General features: G+C 37.0%; 1 long non-coding RNA gene across 1 annotated transcript; it reads right to left on the bottom strand.

Annotated features, from left to right (window-relative positions):
- Window positions 1–3,723: 3,723 nt before the first annotated feature.
- LOC141906446 (uncharacterized) lies at window positions 3,724–4,445 on the bottom strand. The gene is made up of 3 exons (XR_012619332.1): window positions 4,380–4,445; window positions 3,925–4,187; window positions 3,724–3,850 (listed from the first exon to the last, which is right to left on the bottom strand). It is a non-coding gene; the product is annotated as an uncharacterized LOC141906446 (long non-coding RNA).
- Window positions 4,446–18,250: the final 13,805 nt, after the last annotated feature.

Raw genomic sequence — 18,250 nt, 5'->3', positions numbered from 1 at the left:
TGATTTTCGTAAATTTCATAGATTCTCATCGAAATATATCTTACATCAATGCCTGTTATTTCAGTACGATTGCGTGACAGGGTGCGTTATTTGAATTTTAAAATTCAAATATGTCTAAAAGTAAAAGAAAAGCTACCAAAAAATTAATAATCCGAACGGGGATATTGTTCAATTTGGTATTATTACTTAATAGCTGGGCCTACGCGATGTCATGGCGCGCAAAATCTAATGAAAGATCAAATTTCACTAAAAATAAAGCCTGAAAATTCTTGAAAATGGAGCATTTGACGAAAATCTCTATTCTTCAAGTTAATTTTCGAAGATATGTCTTGATTTGTTCATGGTTAGAAATACGCGTATTTCAACGCACGATTGCATCGTGGCTCAACATTTAAAAATTAAAATTAAAAATCAAATTTCTCTAAAACTAAAACCTGAGGCTTTCTGAAAATTGAGTATATTATTAAGGAGACTCTATTCTTCAGGTCGATGTAAAGCAGATGTCTGTGCAATTGATTTGATCATAGTTAAAATACGCGTTATTTCAATACACGATTGCATCATGTCGCGGTATTTGAAAATTAAACTTTTATCAAAATCTAATTTCTCTAAAACTAAAACCTGAGGCTTCCTGAAAATCCAGTATATTGTGAAGGACACTATATTGTTAAAGCTGATTTAAGGCAGATGTCTGTGCAGGATGTCCGCTGGCTATTTAACGCGTGCAGTTCGGGGGAGAAAAGCCTTTGCGGCTCCACTAACATACTCAACTGACTCAGCTCTAGACACTACTACGTTATCATGTTCTTCTTTTAGATTAATTTATTTCTAACGCAATGCGTTTTCCTTTTGTTTAAGATTATATTACTATGTTGTTACTTGTAAAATGCACACACTACAAACAGCTGTATCAATCTGCTCTCTGTTATCGATCTTCTAATTACAAATCCAGCAGGTCTGGGGTAAGGTGACTACGTGGTCGGATCAAAAATTTTTCAAAGGGGGAAGGGTGATGATAAGAAACGTTCCAATGGTTCCAATGAGAATGATATGACAACCTGCTGAGTCATGCCGTGGCCTAGTTAGTTACCTAATCGTTGGTGGCAAGCTTTTTATAATCGGATGGGCTTATACCAATGTGGTTTGTGAAAATATCCGATCGTGAAACTAAACCACAGACAGGTTACTGACTAGCCGTGGCCAGGATGAGGTGTTGATAATTATGAGATACCCGGCCGCACGATTGATTGGGGGAAAACGTAGGTCATTTCTCAAACATTTGTTATTCATAATTTACAATTTGTCATGGTACTGGTTTTGGGAATTTTTTGAGACAAATTGGTCAAAAATTCAGATAATTATGATTGAGAAAATTGACGACTCATGTAGGCCTACGGCCTACGTAGCGGAATGGCAGTGAACGAAAAATATGGCCTTATAGCTCGGCTGGGTCATATTTGTAATGATAAAATTTGTAAACAGTTCATTTCTATAGCGACCGGGTCTGTAATGGTAAAATTGTTCACGATTTAAACAAAAAGTAATGTACAGGGACAGGGTAGATAGCGGCCGGCCAGGTCTACTTTTAAGCTCGGCAGAGCGGAGAAACAAAGTTCCAAATCCATGTTTTAGCCTTAGGCATGCTTGCAACTGCTGTGATGATGAGATAAGCTATTTAAACGAAAAAGCCGCCCTACTGGAACTAGAGACCCACTAGATTGGCACTAGTTGCAGTGAAAATCCGAGTGAGGTTTACGGTAGTTTTCTATCACACCTAATGTATCAATAAACTGGAAAATATAATCTCAGGGACTATCAAGTTTAAATGTCCATGAATAGACCGAGTTCTAACTAAAATAAATTAAAACATGTGAGTAATGGTGATTGTACAGACAATAGATTGAGTTTGAAAGTATACTATAATCGATAAGTGTGATTCGAGTTAAAGAGCCGAGAGCTGAGTCAACTGTAGATTACAGAAAAATAACAAAAACAATTTGTAGTGAACAACTAAACCACGAATAGGTTTTAGTTGTTGTGATTAATAGTTCAATATGTATTTACATGTAAACAAAGGTCAACCAATTATCAAACACCAATCACAAGCCCTTTAAATCAATTAAGCACCACAAAACCAATATAATTCATCAATGTAACAAATAAAAGACAAGATAAACTGGTTACGTAAGTACTTTCCACCTCGTTTTACTATTCTCCACAAAGTTGAGAATACAGCTCCTCTACGAATCAATCATGTCATTTCATAGAAGTAAATATGGTATTTACAAAAACAAACGAGTTAAAATGCATTGTAATTAACCAACACCGACAGAAGTCAACACGAAGAAATCAAGGTCAGTCATCATGTCATGTCGATATTCAAACACACTACGGAACTGACTGCTGCATTTCAGTTCGACCTCAAAACAACATCAACAATTCTTTAGAAACGATCAAAGATATTCTCACTTGTTTTATTTAAATCAAAATAAATAAATAAATAAATCAAAATAAATCAAATTGAACACATATGTTCACAAACACGGTCAGTTGCACACGCAAGAATTCTCAAAGTCCTAACACGCAGAAGAGTTGTCCAAGTTCCAGCAACCCATTAAGAGTTCTCCAAGTTCGAGCAACACATTAGAGTAATCCAAGTTCCAGTAACACATTAGAGTTCTCCAAGTTCCAGCAACGCATTCGAGTTCTCGAAGTTCCAGCAATGCATTAGAGTTCTCCAAGTTTCAGCAACGCATTAGAGTTCTCGAAGTTCCAGCAATGCATTAGAGTTCTCCAAGTTTCAGCAACGCATTAGAGTACTCGAAGTTCCAGCAACGCATTAGAGTTCTCGAAGTTCCAGCAATGCATTAGAGTTCTCCAAGTTTCAGCAACGCATTAGAGTTCTCGAAGTTCCAGCAATGCATTAGAGTTCTCCAAGTTTCAGCAACGCATTAGAGTACTCGAAGTTCCAGCAACGCATTAGAGTTCTCGAAGTTCCAGCAATGCATTAGAGTTCTCCAAGTTCTAGCAACGCATTAGAGTTCACCAAGTTTCAGCAACGCATTAGAGTTCTCGAAGTTCCAGCAACGCATTAGAGTTCACCAAGTTCCAGCAACGCATTAGAGTTCTCCCAAATTTCAGCAACGCATCTCGAAGTTCCAGCAACGCGTTAGAGTTCTCTTAGTTCCAGGAATGCATTAGAGTTCTCTTAGTTCCAGGAATACATTAGAGTTCTCTTAGTTCCAGGAATACATTAGAGTTCTCTTAGTTCCAGGAATACATTAGAGTTCTCTAAGTTCCAGAAACGCAAATGATTAACAGGCGCCATCTTATTATTAAATTAGATGCATCACACATTTTTTCACCTAGAAGACAAATCAAACAAACATTAAAGAATATTTTAAACAATCAATAAAACATTTCAAGTCGTTTTTCTATTACAATATACCTGATTTATAGTCCGTTCAGATTCATGACTCATCCATTCTTTCATTCTTTCAACTTTGGAAGAATATTCATGTAATCCCTGCAGGTATTTTTCCATCTTGTAGTAACATAACATCTTTAGATATTTCCTACTTAGAACACGAAAACTCAAAATATGAATAATTTTTGAATAATGTCAGATTTAAAATTGATTCATGTAATTTCAAAATTATACCTGATTTAAAGTCAGTTCAGACTAATGACTCGAGCTTCCTTTGCAACTGTTCACTTTGTGACACTACTTTGTTGTTGACTAAGGCAGATAACTCAGTACTACTGATCTCAGCGGTGACATTCATCTAACTGATGCCTGGTGATTGTCTCATCTATTAGTGACTCAGTTCTGTGGACCTCACAATATTTGCTACAAGAAAACACAAAATATGAATACCGGAAATTTTCAATTTTTGAGATTTTTATATTATGTCAATATTATACCTGATTTATTGTCAGTTCAGACTAATGACTCGACGTTCCGCTGGAACTGTTAACATGTGACTCTTAATTGTTACTTCGTTCCCAACTTAGAGGCAGATACAGCACAGCGCCACTGATCTCATCTCACTTGTGATCCTCTTATCTCACTGGAGACACCCTACCCTGATCTTACCACTTGGATAAACATAGTTCTGTACTGATCTCACTGGTGATATTCCCCTCTCTGGTGACCCTCAATTCTGTGGTAAACCTCTCAATATTAGCTAAAAGAAAACAAAATATGAATGAATTTAGATTTTGATCACACTTTGATCTATAGTCAGTTCAATGACTGATCCTTCCTCTGGTATTGCATGTCTAATGATTTGCTACAAGAAAACATGTAACAGACCATCATAACGTTTGAGACTTCCCAACAACAAGAAATCCATATCTGTCTAACTTAATTAATATACCTCATTCATAGTCAGTTCAGAATAATGACTCGACATTCCTCTGGAACTATTAACCTTCCTTGCGACTCTGTAACTCTGTTGCTGACTTTGACAGTACAGACAGTACAACTGATCTCAGTGGTGACATTCATCTAACTGATTCCTGGAAATTGTCTCATCTCTGGTGAGAATCAGTTCTGTGGTAAACCTCTCAATATTTGCTACAAGATACAACAACAAAATATGAATAATTTTCAATTTTGAGACTTTGAAAATTGATTAATACAATTTCAATATCATACCTGATTTAAAGTCAATTCAGACAAATGACTCGACATTCCTCTGGAACTGTGAACTTTCCCTGTGACTCTTGTCACTTTGTTCCTGACTTTGAGGGAGATAACTCAGTACAACTGATCTGGCTGATCTGACGCTCTAATCTCTCTATAATCACTGCGACTTAATCTTCACTATATTATTTCAGACATTGATAATTTCACATTTCATTTTTTCCATTTTACAATTAATCATTAACCTTTTATATTTTTGTCTACAAAATGGGTATCTAAGATTGTACGTAGAATTAATGCTTTTCAATGACAAACACTGAAACATTGTCACAAATTATATCCACACACAAACATAGATAGATAGCACTTTACATGCGAATCAAGTTTTTTTTCCATGTACTGGACCCGCGGGTGTGCATGTGTATACCCTGAAAAATACATAAACACAATTTGTGTGTCTTTATGTATTTAGTGCCATTTCATGCAAGTGCATTCGTGCATGGATGCATCAGTGCAAAGTGAGACGTCAGGTGCTTAGTGAGACGTCAATTGTTTTCACCGGTGTTTTTGATGATCGATCTTCACTTAATAGGCTATAATGGACAAGAGTTGGCTCCAATGTTTTGAAGTTTTATTAACTCAGGTTAAGAGTTTATCAGCATTCATAAAATGCTCCGACCCAGTTTAGCTGATTCAAAGGCTATCTTACACCTAGGCTATCAAGGGCTATCAAGCAATAGCATCTTTGAATATAAAAGTCTTATAACGCAACTCCGTAATATGATGATAAGTTGCTGATACAATATATATACAGTACCAACACCAGTGAAATTTCAATGATACAACCACCACAAAGCTATCGATGGATAGCTCCTTTGAATATTTATACATTTAAAATGTTAAGTCGCGATAAGGGAGATCAGGAAACAAAACTCAATATCACCCCCAAAACAAGAGTGTGTATCAATTAACACCCAGCAGCAAGCAGCAGTATTAAGGAGGTCATCAGTGATGTAACACACTGACAATTCAGTTTGTTTGTCACGTTTCTACATGACAGTTGAAGTAGGAAGGAGAAGACTCCTAAACTCAATATGGTCAATATCACCCCAAAACAGAGTGTTCTAATTAACATGCACCAGCAAGCAGCAGTATTGAAGGAGGCCATCATCAGTGATGTATCACACTGACAATTCAGTTTTCTACATGACAGTTGAAGAAGGAAGGAGAAGACTCCTGAACTCAATATCACCCCAAACAGAGTGTATCAATTAACACCACCAGCAAGCAGCAGTATTAAAGGAGGTCATCAGTGTTGTAACACACTGACAATTCAGTTTGTTTGTCACATATCTACATGACAGTTGAAGAAGGAAGGAGGAGACTCCTTAACTCAATATATATCACCTCAAAACAGAGTGTATTAAATAACATCCAGCAGCAAGCAGCAGTATTAAAGGAGATCATCAGGTAAGACACCAGGAGGACAATTCAGTTTTTTGTCACATTTCTACATGACAGTTGAAGAAGGAAGGAGAAGACTCCTGAACTCAATATCACCCCAAACAGAGTGTATCAATTAACACCACCAGCAAGCAGCAGTATAAAAGGAGGTCATCAGTGTTGTAACACACTGACAATTCAGTTTGTTTGTCACATATCTACATGACAGTTGAAGAAGGAAGGAGGAGACTCCTTAACTCAATATATATCACCTCAAAACAGAGTGTATTAAATAACATCCAGCAGCAAGCAGCAGTATTAAAGGAGATCATCAGGTAAGACACCAGGAGGACAATTCAGTTTTTTGTCACATTTCTACATGACAGTTGAAGAAGGAAGGAGGAGGCTCCTGAACTCAATATCACCCCTAAAAAAGTGGAATGATTAACATGGAGAAGGAACTTGCCAGCTTTTTAGATGGCCATAATAGGTAATTTGGTAATGTAATTATGTAACAATTCTAGATGTAATAACGTTTGATATAATAATTTTTATTGTGATAATGTTTAATGTTATAATTCAAATAAGGGAAGGAGGTAAGAATTAGGGCCTACCACCCAGCAGCAACGAGCAGTATTAAAGGAGGCCATCAGTGTTGTATCACACTGACAATTCAGTTTGTATGTCACATTTCTACGAGACAGTTGAAGAAGGAAGGAGAAGACTCCTTAACTCAATATCACCCCAAAACAGAGCGTTTTTAATTTACACCCAGCAGCAAGCAGCAGTATTTAAGGAGGCCATCAGTGTTGTATCACACTGACGATTCAGTTTGTTTGTCACATTTCTATGTGACAGTTGAAGAAGGAAGGAGGAGACTCCTGAACTCAATATCATCCCAAAACAGAGTGTATTAAATAACACCCAGCAGCAAGCAGCAGTATGAAAGGAGGTCATCAGGTAAGACACCAGGAGGACAATTCAGTTTGTTTGTCACATTTCTACATGACAGTTGAAGAAGGAAGGAGGACACTCCTGAACTCAATATCACCCCAAAACGGAGTGTGTCAGTGTTTTGTAACACTTAACTTTCATCACAACCAATTGATTTAGCAGTAATTCATCCACTTTGTTTTGTAACACTTAACTTTCATCACCACCAATTTAGCAGTAATTCACCCACAGTGTTTTTGAACACTAAACGAGGAATTTCAATGATACAACCACCACAAAGCTATCGATGGATAGCTGCTTCGAATATTTATACATTTAAAACGTTAAGTCGCAATGAGGACGATCAGAAAATACAACAATCAATCCCAATTCACCGACATATATCACAATATATACACAAAACCAACACCAGCAGCATTTCAATGATACAACCACCACAAAGCTATCGATGGATAGCTCCTTTGAATATTTATACATTTAAAACATTAAGTCCCTATAGGATGATGAGGAAACATAACAATCAATCCCAATTCACCGACATATATTACAATATATACACAAAACCAACACCAGCGACATTTCAATGATACAACCACCACAAAGCTATCGATGGATAGCTCCTTTGAATATCTATACATTTAAAACGTTAAGTCGCAAAACTGAGTGTTTAAATTACCATGCACCAGCAAGCAGCAGTATTAAAGGAGGCCCTCAGTGATGTAACGCACTGACAATTCAGTTTGTTTGTCACGTTTCTACATGACAGTTGAAGAAGGAAGGAGGAGACTCCTGATCTCAATATCACCCCAAAACGGAGCCAGCAGCAAGCAGCAGTATTTAAGGAGAATGATTCATGTTGTTATAATGTTTAATGTAATAATTTTTATATATATTTTAGATATCACCCCAAAACAGAGTATATCAATTAACACTACCAGCAAACAGCAGTATTAAAGGAGGTCATCAGTGATGTAACACAGTGACAATTCAGTTTGTTTGTCATGTTTCTACATGACAGTTGAAGAAGGAAGGAGGAGACTCCTGAACTCAATATCACCCCAAAACAGAGTGTATCAATTAACACTACCAGCAAGCAGCAGTATTAAAGGAGGTCATCAGTGTTGTAACACACTGACAATTCAGTTTGTTTGTCTCGTTTCTACATGACAGTTGAAGGAAGGAGGAGACTCCTGAACTCAATATCATCCCAAAACGGAGTGTATTAAATAACACCCAGCAGCAAGCAGCAGTATTAAAGGAGGTCATCAGGTAAGACACCAGGAGGACAATTCAGTTTGTTTGTCACATTTCTACATGACAGTTGAAGAAGGAAGGAGGAGGCTCCTGAACTCAATATCACCCCATAACAGAGTGTATCAGTGTTTTGTAACACTTAACTTTCATCGCAACCAATTGATTTAGCAGTAATTCATCCACTGTGTTTTGTAACACTTAACTTTCATCACCACCAATTTAGCAGTAATTCACCCACAGTGTTTTTGAACACTAAACGAGGAATTTCAATGATACAACCACCACAAAGCTATCGATGGATAGCTGCTTCGAATATTTATACATTTAAAACGTTAAGTCGCAATGAGGACGATCAGAAAATACAACAATCAATCCCAATTCACCGACATATATCAAAATATATACACAAAACCAACACCAGCAGCATTTCAATGATACAACCACCACAAAGCTATCGATGGATAGCTCCTTTGAATATCTATACATTTAAAACGTTAAGTCGCAATAATGACGATCAAGAAACATAATCATTCTCAATTCATCGACATATATTACAATATATACACAAAACCAACACCAGCAACATTTCAATGATACAACCACCACAAAGCTATCAATGGTAAGCTCCTTTGAATATTTGTACATTTAAAACATTAAGTCCCTATAGGATGATGAGGAAACATATCAATCAATCCCAATTCACCGACATATATTACAATATATACACAAAACCAACACCAGCGACATTTCAATGATACAACCACCACAAAGCTATCGATGGATAGCTCCTTTAAATATCTATACATTTAAAACGTTAAGTCGCAATAATGACGATCAGGAAACATAACAATCAATCCCAATTCATCGACATATATTACAATATATACACAAAACCAACACCAGCGACATTTCAATGATACAACCACCACAAAGCTATCGATGGATAGCTCTTTTGAATATTTATACATTTAAAACGTTAAGTCGCAAAACTGAGTGTTTAAATCACCAGGCACCAGCAAGCAGCAGTATTAAAGGAGGCCCTCAGTGATGTAACGCACTGACAATTCAGTTTGTTTGTCACGTTTCTACATGACAGTTGAAGAAGGAAGGAGGAGACTCCTAATCTCAATATCACCCCAAAACGGAGCCAGCAGCAAGCAGCAGTATTTAAGGAGAATGATTCATGTTGTTATAATGTTTAATGTAATAATTTTTATATATATTTTAGATATCACCCCAAAACAGAGTATATCAATTAACACCACCAGCAAACAGCAGTATTAAAGGAGGTCATCAGTGTTGTAACACACTGACAACTCTGTTTGTCTCGTTTCTACATGACAGTTGAAGAAGGAAGGAGAAGACTCCTGAACTCAATATCACCCCAAAACAGAGTGTATCAATTAACACCACCAGCAAGCAGCAGTATTAAAGGAGGTCATCAGTGTTCTAACACACTGACAATTCAGTTTGTTTGTCACGTTTCTACATGACAGTTGAAGAAGGAAGGAGGAGACTACTGATCTCAATATCACCCCAAAACGGAGCCAGCAGCAAGCAGCAGTATTGAAGGAGAATGATTCATGTTGTTATAATGTTTAATGTAATAATTTTTATATATATTTTAGATATCACCCCAAAACAGAGTATATCAATTAACACCACCAGCAAACAGCAGTATTAAAGGAGGTCATCAGTGTTGTAACACACTGACAATTCAGTTTGTTTGTCATGTTTCTACATGACAGTTGACGAAGGAAGGAGGAGACTCCTGAACTCAATATCACCTCATAACAGAGTGTATCAATTAACACCACCAGCAAGCAGCAGTATTAAAGGAGGTCATCAGTGTTGTAACACACTGACAATTCAGTTTGTTTGTCATGTTTCTACATGACAGTTGACGAAGGAAGGAGGAGACTCCTGAACTCAATATCACCTCATAACAGAGTGTATCAATTAACACCACCAGCAAGCAGCAGTATTAAAGGAGGTCATCAGTGTTCTAACACACTGACAATGCAGTTTGTTTGTCACGTTTCTACATGACAGTTGAAGAAGGAAGGAGGAGACTCCTGATCTCAATATCACCCCAAAACGGAGCCAGCAGCAAGCAGCAGTATTTAAGGAGGATGATTCATGTTGTTATAATGTTTAATGTAATAATTTTTATATATATTTTAGATATCACCCCAAAACAGAGTGTATCAATTAACACCACCAGCAAGCAGCAGTATAAAAGGAGGTCATCAGTGATGTAACACACTTACAATTCAGTTTGTTTGTCACGTTTCTACATGACAGTTGATGAAGGAAGGAGAAGACTCCTTAACTCAATATATCACCCCAAAACAGAGTGTTTTAATTAACATGCACCAGCAAGCAGCAGTATTAGAGGAGATCATCAGGTTGGACATCAGGAAGACAATTCAGTTTGTTTGTCACATTTCTACATGACAGTTGAAGAAGGCAGGAGGAGGCTCCTGAACTCAATATCACCCCTAAAAAGTGGAATGATTAACATGGAGAAGGAACTTGCCAGCTTTTTAGATGGCCATAATGTGTAATTTGATAATGTAATTATTAACAATTCATGATGTAATAATGTTTAATGTAATAATTTTTATTGTGATAATGTTTTATGTAATAATTCAAGAAGGTAAGGGAAGGAGGTAAGAATTACCACCCTGCAGCAACGAGCTGTATTAAAGGAGGCCATCAGTGTTGTATCACACTGACGATTCAGTTTGTTAGTCACGTTTCCACGTGACAGTTGAAGAAGGAAGGAGGAGACTCCTGAACTCAATATCACCCAAAATAGAGTGTATCAATTAACACCCAGCACCAAGCAACAGTATTAAAGGAGGCCATCAGTGTTGTAACACACAGACAATGCAGTTTGTTTGTCACGTTTCTACATGACAGTTGAAGAAGGAAGGAGGAGACTCCTCAACTCAATATCACCCCAAAACACAGCGTTTTAATTTACACCCAGCAGCAAGTAGCAGTATTAAAGGAGGTCATCAGTGTTGTATCACACTGACAATTCAGTTTGTTTGTCACGTTTCTACATGACATTTGAAGAAGAAGGAGGAGACTCCTGAACTCAATATCACCCAAAACAGAGTGTATTAAATAACACCCAGCAGCAAGCAGCAGTATTAAAGTCATCAACTTTATTTGGAAGAGGCAGCAATCAGAGTTTTAAGTCACTGACGATTAACGTCAATGACAATGCGAATTGGAAATTAATTTCAGCAGTAATCAGCAATATTTGGGAGAGGCAGCAATCAATGTTTTAGGTCACTGGCAAGTAACGTCGATGATGATGCAAATTGGAAATTCATTTCAGCAGTAATCAGCAGTATTTGGAAGTGGCAGCAATCAGTGTTTTGAGTCACTGACAATTAACGTCGATGATAATGTGGATTGGAAATTCATTTTAGCAGTAATCAGCAGTATTTGGAGGAGGCAGCAATCGATGTTTTAAGTCACTGACGACAATCAACGTCGATGATAATGCGAATTGGAAATTCATTTCAGCAGTAATCAGCAGTATTTGGAAGAGGCAGCAATCAGTGTTTTGAGTCACTGACAATTAACGTCAATGATACTGCGAATTGGAAATTCATTTCAGCAGTAATCAACAGTATTTGGAAGTGGCAGCAATCAGCATTTTGAGATCGCAAATCTCAACATCATCCCTAGGATTGAGGAGGAGGAAATTCATAATTCTTTTAGTATACCTTATCATTTCATACCTATTATTCATTTAATATATGTATTAAAAGAGTGAAGAAGGTCATATCAACTAGTCAGTATCATAGTTATTGAACACTGACATTTATCATATCCCTAAAAGCAGAGGAGAGGAGATAAAACGTACCACCAAATCAGTACGTGTATCACTGTTTCAGTATATGTATCTATGTTTCAGTACATGTATCAATGTTTCAAGATGGCTGAACTCCACAGCAGCTATCAGCATCGTTCAGTGAAGTTGATAAGTTGATGTAGAAGCAACTACCATACAGCAACAATCAGGGAGAAATATTATTTCAAACAAATTATAATTATTTTACTAAGCCTATTATTATTCTATACCTATTATCATTTCATACCTATTATTATTTAATATACTATTCTATATCTATCATTATTTCATATCTATTATTATATTATACCTATTTCAAATATCAAAGAGCGAAGAAGGTCACATCAACAAGCCAGTATCATAGTTATTGAACAGTGACATCACCCCTAGGAAGTGGAGGTAGAATGAGCCACCATATCAGTATACAGATCAATGTTTCAGTGCACATGTATCAATGTTTCAAGATAGCTGAACTTAACAGCAATTTACATAGCGTACCGGTACAACACCATGTATTACAACACTATGTATAGTCTTAGAAGTCTTAGACTTAGACCTATCCCATTAGCAGTCTTAGTAGTCTAACACTTAGACCTATCCCGCAAGCAGTCTTAGTAGTCTTACACTTAGACCTATCCCGCAAGTAGTCTGAGTAGTCTTACACTTAGACCTATCCCCCAAGCAGTCTTAGTAGTCTTACTTACACTTAGACCTATCCCGCTAGTAGTCTGAGTAGTCTTACACTTAGATCTATTCCGCAAGCAGTCTTAGTAGTCTACACTTAGACCTATTCCGGAAGCAGTCTTAGTAGTCTTACTTACACTTAGACCTATCCCGCAAGTAGTCTTAATAGTCTTACACTTAGACCTATTCCGCAAGTAGTCTTAGTAGTCTTACACTTAGACCTATTCCGCAAGCAGTCTTAGTAGTCTTACTTACACTTAGACCTATCCCGCAAGTAGTCTTAGTAGTCTTACACTTAGACCTATTCCGCAAGCAGTCTTAGTAGTCTTACTTACACTTAGACCTATCCCGCAAGTAGTCTAAGTAGTCTTACACTTCGACCTATTCCGCAAGCAGTCTTAGTAGTCTTACTTACACTTAGACCTATCCCGCAAGTAGTCTTAGTAGTCTTACACTTAGACCTATTCCGCAAGCAGTCTTAGTAGTCTTACACTTAGACCTATCCCGCAAGCAGGTTTACATTAGACCTATCCCATAAGCAGTCTTACACTAGACCAATCCCATAAGCACTCTTACACTACACCTATTGCATAAGCAGTCTTAGATTTGTACCTATCCTATAAGCAGTCTTATAAGCAGTCTTAGAAGTCTTACACTGAGACATATCCCATAAGCAGTTTTAGAAGTCTTACACTAGACCTATCCCATGAGCCAGTTTTAGAAGTCTTACACTAGACCTATCCCATGAGCAGTCTTACTAGACCTATCCTATAAGAAAGACTCTTAGGCTTAAATACTTTGATAGTTGCTCAAGGAAAGAGTATTCTTATCAATGTCTCTTCTCTTCAGACAAATCCACTAGAGGTATCTTATACAGTGTCAAATGGAAATCTTCTTAACTGCTGTTCAGTATAAATTTGGTTTTACCAGCATCATCATCATCATCAAACCAAACCCCAGAGAGGAGAGGGGAGGGGAGGAGAGGAGAGGAGAGGAGAGAGAGGAGAAAGAGGAAAGGAGAGAGGAGAGGGAGGAGAGTGGAGAGGGAGGAGAGGGGAGAGAGGAGGGTGAGAGGAGAGAGGAGGGGAGAGGAGAGGAGAGGAGAGGAGAGGAGAAAGAGGAAAGGAGAGAGGAGAGGGAGGAGAGGGGAGAGGGAGGGTGAGAGAGGAGAGGGAGGGTGAGAGAGGAGAGGGGAGAGGGGAGAGAGGAGGGTGAGAGGAGGGAGGGGGAGAGGGAGAGGGAGAGGGAGAGAGGAGAGGAGAGGAGAAAGAGGAAAGGAGAGAGGAGAGGGAGGAGAGGGGAGAGGGAGGGTGAGAGAGGAGAGGGAGGGTGAGAGAGGAGAGGGGAGAGGGGAGAGAGGAGGGAGAGAGGAGGGTGAGAGGAGGGAGGGGGAGAGGGAGAGGGAGAGGGAGAGGGAGAGGGAGAGGGAGAGGGAGAGGGAGAGGGAGAGGGAGAGGGAGAGGGAGAGGGAGAGGGAGAGGGAGAGGGAGAGGGAGAGGGAGAGGGAGAGGGAGAGGGGAGGGAGGAGAGGGAGAGGGAGAGGGAGAGGGAGAGGGAGAGGGAGGAGGGAGGAGAGGGAGAGGGAGGAGGGAGGAGAGGGAGGAGGGAGAGGGAGGAGAGGGAGGAGAGGGAGAGGGAGGAGAGGGAGAGGGAGGGGAGGGAGGAGAGGGAGAGGGAGAGGGAGAGGGAGAGGGAGAGGGAGAGGGAGGAGAGGGAGAGGGAGGAGAGGGAGAGGGAGAGGGAGAGGAGAGGGAGAGGAGAGAGGGAGAGGAGAGGGAGGGAGAGGGAGAGGGAGAGGGAGAGGGAGAGAGAGAGAGAGAGAGAGAGAGAGAGAGAGAGAGAGAGAGGCAGTTTAACGTCGTACCACAGGACAACTTTAAAACACTGGTTAAAGAATATATGTGGACTAAACTGTATTAAAAATCTGGGCTAAAATAGCTTAAATCGACGTATAGATATCATTTAGTTAAGAAAATTAAAAGGTTTTAAGATGATATTTAAAATCCAAGTTTTAAAGATACCTAAAAAGTATATTTACAAGTAGAAATTATAATCAATAAAGAAATAAAAAATATACAAATAAAAACCAACGACTATTTACAATTTTACAATATGTACAAGTAGTGTTAGTACAGATAAAATGTATCAATTTGATGAAATATCTAAATTTCTAGTTTTCATCATTATTTACCTATAATAATAAAAGCCCAAGTGAGTTCTGAATAACTGTGCCAGGCCAATCACTCACTCGATGATCATCAATTACTGGTACTACACAATCACAGAAAGAGTGGTTTTTACCGCGCGGTATATAAGGCCAGGTGCACCTCCCAATGATAATGCCACCTATAATGTTTGGCTTCTTGTGTGTTGATATGTACATTGATATTTATTGAATGAGAAAGCTGCAGGTAGGAGAGAAGAGCGATAGAAAAAAATTGTATGCAGAAAACAAGTGCATATATGAGACACAGGAGATTGCTGAAATTCAATACGGCTACCAGTCAGCCATCTTGATTGTGAAAATGAAAAGAAGATAAATCCAATTCAGCCGCCAGTCAGCCATCTTTATAAAGAAAATAAAATAATGAAATCTGATACGGTCACCAGTTAAGCTTTACAACCAATATGGCCACAGGTTAGCCATTTTAGTGTGATTTCAACCATCGTGGTACCTTATACCTTTACCTTGAAAATAATAAATCAACAGTATGTGTAAACATGGCTGCCAGTCAGCCATCTTGATTCAGACTTCATAGGCAAAATGAATATCAATCATTACCATGGCACTCTAGCCCTAACTTATTCAAACTAAACCCCTAAAGTTTTGAGAATTAAATATGGCTGCCAGTCAGCCTTCTTGAGCATGCATGTAACTAATGCTTCACTTAGCACCCTACATCTTTTCCATGGTAATAATGATTTTGAGTACTAGACTAAATAATAGTTTTATTTATCAAATCTGGCTGCCAGTGAGCCATCTTAAGTGCCGCTATTAATGTGGACAGATGGGCAGGCCACAGCCACGACAATACATTGTGCAACTAAAGACTAAAGAGAAATAAGTGAAACATGAAAGATTATGGGGGAAATATGAAAATGAAACAAGGTTAGAAATAGTTTCATTCAATAAATATAGCTGTTTATATGAAATGTGTTTGAGAACCTTTAAAGTGGTGACACTAGTGGTCTAGGGACACCATGCCTCTTTGGATGAAATGCTTGACAATCTGACAATGCGCCCGGTGAACACATACAGAAACCAATGACCTTTAAACTCATCACAATCATAGAACGAATACCAATATAAATGGAACAATTTCATACAATTCAATATCAGGCTAACCCCAATTCCACGTATGAAGATGTGTCCAATGACAATGCTACGAATTAGCAAATTATCAAGACTAGATGTTAAAACCTGTTAAAACATGGGCACTACTGGCATGCATATATAAGAAACATCAATCAAATTGGGTGAAGCATCTCTAAAATTTCCCTTGTAAAATTCAAAAATGTGTACAAAGTACTGAAGTACTGATTTTGGCAAACAATAATCACCACCAGTTGGCCATATTGATTCTGTTTGGGCCTTCTTTTGGTGTCTAGGGTAGATACATGTATAAACCAAATATCATGACAATCCATTGAAGCATCTTACCAAAAATTTGTCAGATTCTGTCTACAGACAGAAGACGATAGACAAAAAGTGAATGCAACAGTCTATATGTGCTAAAAGGTTCAAGATGATCAAAAGAAATATTTGAGAAAAAGACTTTAAAGACTTTAAAACTTTAAAACTTTTCATTTCCCTCTTTTCCTAAATAATTAAAAATCGATTCAAAAATCTATTCCTTCCTTCAGTTACAATCGATCTTATATACAAATAATATCCTAGAAAAAATTATCCAAGATGAATGCCACACATAAAAATATAAAACTGATATCTAAAATGAATCTTTTCTATGAAAAACTGTTCCATTTTAACAATTAAAATGACATCAATTATGCTCAAATGCTCTATTGAATAATCAACTGACTTGTAACTACTTCTGACATCGAACACGAAACAAAGGTAAAAATAGATCTAACAATTAATTTTTTTTATTTAATCAGAATGCCCTGACACAAGTTGATTGATAATCATCTGTTCCATTACTTCGAATGTTACTGACAACATCAAATCCATATCACACTAAAATATTTCAATGACCCAGGAGTAATTCTATTAATGACAAAATTTACCCTCAGTTCATCAATCATTAAAAAACCTAACCGTATTCTATCATGATAAAAAAAAACATATAAAACTTTATCATTATTTTACTGATGAACTGAGAGTAATTCTATCAATGACAAATTTACCCTCAGTTCATAAAACAATAAAAATAACCTCACAACAGTATTCTATCATGATTCAAACTGATCAATTTTACTTTAAATATATCTTAGTGTTAATCCAACTAACTATATGATTAATGTATTTTACTGCTGATCCTGAGAGTAATTCTATCAATGACAAAATTACTCTCAGTTCATAAAACAATAGAAATAACCTAACAGTATTCTATCATGATTAAAACTGATCAATTTTGTTTTGAATATATTTTAGTGTTAATCCTACTAACTTTATAATTTATGAATTTTACTGATGACCTGAGAGTAATTCTATCAATGACAAATTTACCCTCAGTTCATAGAATAATGAAAATAACCTACCAATATTCTATCATGATTAAAACTGATCAACTTTACTATAAATATATTTTACTGATAATCCTTCTAAATTTATAATTTATGAATTTTACTGATGACCTGAGAGTAATTCTATCAATGACAAAATTACCCTCAGTTCATAGAATAATAAAAATAACCTACCAATATTCTATCATGATTAAAACTGATCAATTTTACTATAAATATATTTTACTGATAATCCTTCTAAATTTATATTTTATGAATTTTACTGATGACCTGAGAGTAATTCTATCAATGACAGATTTACCCTCAGTTCATAGAATAATGAAAATAACCTACCAATATTCTATCATGATTAAAAATGATCAATTTTACTATAAATATATTTTACTGATAATCCTTCTAAATTTATAATTTATGAATTTTACTAATGACATGAGAGTAATTCTATCAATGAAAAAATTACCCTCAGTTCATAGAATAATAGAAATAGCCTACCAATATTCTATCATGATTAAAACTGATCAATTTTACTATAAATATATTTTACTGATAATCCTTCTAAATTTATAATTTATGAATTTTACTTATGACCTGAGAGTAATTCTATCAATGACAAATTTACCCTCAGTTCATAAAACAATAAAAAACCTAACAAAATTCTATCATGATCGGAAAAAGCTTATCAACCTCCA

Source organism: Tubulanus polymorphus, chromosome 5 (genome assembly GCF_964204645.1).
Source record: "Tubulanus polymorphus chromosome 5, tnTubPoly1.2, whole genome shotgun sequence".
NCBI classification, from domain to species: domain Eukaryota; kingdom Metazoa; phylum Nemertea; class Palaeonemertea; order Tubulaniformes; family Tubulanidae; genus Tubulanus; species Tubulanus polymorphus.
Note: the sequence above shows the minus strand (reverse complement) of the source record. Positions and strands in the feature narration are given on the sequence as shown.